At 49.1% G+C, this 3,056-nt stretch overlaps 1 pseudogene; it reads right to left on the bottom strand.

Annotated features, from left to right (window-relative positions):
- Positions 1-214: 214 nt before the first annotated feature.
- LOC102418803 lies at positions 215-1,027 on the bottom strand (annotated as a pseudogene).
- Positions 1,028-3,056: the final 2,029 nt, after the last annotated feature.

The following is a 3,056-nucleotide window of genomic DNA, read 5'->3' on the forward strand; positions in this document are numbered from 1 at the left end:
GGAAGATGGGTTGGGCGTGGGAAGTGGGACAAAAGATGGAAAAGAAAAGGCAGACAACTAATGCATTTCACTTATAACAAGCAATAGAAATCAAAGACTTAAAGATTAAAGGCCAATCAGAATAATTTGGCAACTTTAATTCTTAGGAAGATCAAAGTTCCCTCCAAACCTAATTTGATGTTTTATTACTAAAAGCAAAGGCCAGTGTGGTACAGTATTACTCCAGAGGAATTAATGGAAGATCTTTAGGGCTGTTTCACCCACATTCATTTTATGAATGGATACCTTCCCTACCTCAAAATGCTTTAGGGAGGTACTGCTACCATTACATGGTTCCTTATTAAGTTTGAAAAGTGCCTGAAAGTTTGGGCACCAGACAGATACCCCAACAACATGTGTCTTAAACTGCAACTTCAGGTTAATTTGACTAAAGCAGTTACATTGTGAGAAGCGCTGAAGGTCTGTGATGTCTTTCCTGGTACAGAAGTGGCCTTGGTTCTTCATCAGCTGGTGTAGCCACCATCTGTACCACCCATGAAGAAGTTCTCCTTCCGCTGAGTTACCAGGACATTGGCTCCCTGCATGACTGCAAGCTGAGCAGCATTGGGAGGGCATCCAGGGGGTGGAGGAGGAATGTTGCCAGCAGTAGCCGCAGCTCCAAATCTGGCACCTGCATCATACCCGCCTTCCACCTGCACAGGTGGTTGAACAGGTGGATAGATGGGGCCAATGGGTAATAAGCCATGGGGATTGTGGAGCCTAAAGGTCCAACAGCCACAGACTGGGCCATGGGAAGATACAGTGAGGCGCCAGGAAATGCTGCTGACATGGTGGGGATGGTGGCAGCCTCTGGGTGCACAAAGCTTGGACAATGGAGCTCTGAATAGGCAGATGGAGCATCCGTATAGGGTGGAGCCTGAGGGAGATGCAAGGCCGGAGGGTTCACTGGATTCCCAGGAGGCTGCACAGGGTAGGTTGGCTGCATTGGATATTGACCTTTGCTGTTCATGGTGGCTGCGAGTCTGGTTCGGCTTAGCGTCGTGGATGGTTATTTCTTTCATCCTCTTCCTGTTCATAGTCATGTGCTGGTTCGTTCTCTAGCGTTACCAGATGCCAAGTCTGTAATGGAGTTTTGATTGCTATTGGCCCATTCGTACTGGAGCCTCAGGCTGGCTGACAGTGAGGCTCAACCCCAAACACAGCATGCAGGCTTTCGTGTAGGTGCTGATCACACAAAGCACAAGTAGCAGACATCACTTCAGCAGGGTTTGGTGCCTGCCAACGTCTCCCTGGGGATATGCTGCTTGTGAAGCTTATTGGGTCCTGCTCTGTTGTTGTCTGAAGCTGGCCACTGGGTGTATTGGTTCTGGGACTCTTGGGAGGGACTGGGTGCAGGTCAATGTCAGATGCTGTCTGTGCCAAGCCCTGAGCAACCTGTTTGGAGCTACCGGTATCAGCGATCCACAACTTGTGGTCCTGGGTGTGTATGGAAAGGACCAAGCTGGGCACCAAGGTCTGCTTTTACCAGCCCTAGGTCCAGGAATAGGTCAGGCAAAGACTCAAAGCACCCAGAGATCTGCCTCTGCCTACAGGCTTTCTAGTAGTTTCAGTCACGTAATCAGTCTCTAGCTATATGTCCTCAGCAGAACATAAGCTCCACAGGTATTCCAATGGGTGAGGCTATTGCTTCTCCCCAGGCTAATGCTGGATGAATGGGAAAGGTCTGCTTGAGGAAGATGGTTTCTGCAATATGGGGGAATGACTCAGCACGGGATCCCAGCTGCTGACTCTCAGCTCTCTCCCCAGAACCACCAACTGCAGACTCTCCTCACACAGCTCTAGAGCACTACTCTGCCTTCCCTCTTTTGGAGTCCAAGGTGAGTGGCTGCAAATGCAATTTTTCGTGTTGGCTCTTGAAGAGGTTACCTTGGTTTCTAGTCATCTCTCCCTGGCAGATAGAAACCCCGCTGCTTTTCACAGCCAGATATTATGCAGGCACCTTTCCCAGTTCTGGTGCTCTGGGCTAAAGAACCCAGCTTGGGGTTTAGACCTCAGGCTTCTCAGGGGGAACCCCCTGCAGCTGAATATACCACTGGACCTTCAGCTGCTGCCTGTGGGAGCCCAGCCAGCCCTCTAGCCTCCGCAATTCCTAGCAGTCTCAACTTGGGTTCCTCTAAGTTCTTGTGTTGTGGGCGGCAGGAAAGGCACCAGGTGTTAGACTGGTGAGGCCAGACTGGAACTGGGTTCAGCATTCTCGTTACTTGAGCTCTGGCTAGGAAAGAATTCAGAGCCAAGACTCAAACTATAAGAGAACATTTATTTATAAATCACAGAGGTATGCCCTAGCTCAGTGGTCGGCAAACTCACTAGTTAACAGAGCCAAACATCAACAGTACAACGATTGAAATTTCTTTTGAGAGCCAAATTTTTTAAACTTAAACTATATAGGTAGGTACATTGTTGTTAACTTAATTAGGGTACTCCTAAGGCTTAGGAAGAGCCACACTCAAGGGGCCAAAGAGCCACATGTGGCTCGCGAGCTGCAGTTTGCCAACCACGGCCCTAGATGATTTGGCTCAATAAACAGAGCATCGGCCTGTGGACTGAAGGGCCCCAGGTTCGATTCCGGCCAAGGGCACCGATCCCCAGTAGGGGGTGTGTAGGAGGCAGCCGATCAATGATTTTCTCTCATCATTGATGTTTCTATCTCTCTCTCTCCCTCTCCCTTCCTCTCTAAAATCAATAAAATGTATTTAAAAAATAAATAAATAAAATAAAATCACAGAGGTAGAAGAAGTAATTCGTAGAAGAAATGGGCTGAGGAAACAAGTGATAGAGGCTAAGGAAGGGCCCTTGGATCTTGGGAGTGAGGAAGGTAATGGTGACACCTGGGGGGTGTGGAAGGGGAAGGGAAAGGTGCGGGCTTCCCCCCCCCCCCCAGCATACTGGGTCCTCTGGCCTAAGGGTGTTAAGGGTGGGGATTTTAGGGGAGGTCCCAGGAGAATATCTCAATAGAATTTCTCAGCAGCTTTCCAAATGCATCCTTTCAGGTTTAG

Source organism: Myotis lucifugus, unplaced genomic scaffold, assembly GCF_000147115.1.
Source record: "Myotis lucifugus unplaced genomic scaffold, Myoluc2.0 scaffold_283, whole genome shotgun sequence".
NCBI lineage: Eukaryota > Metazoa > Chordata > Mammalia > Chiroptera > Vespertilionidae > Myotis > Myotis lucifugus.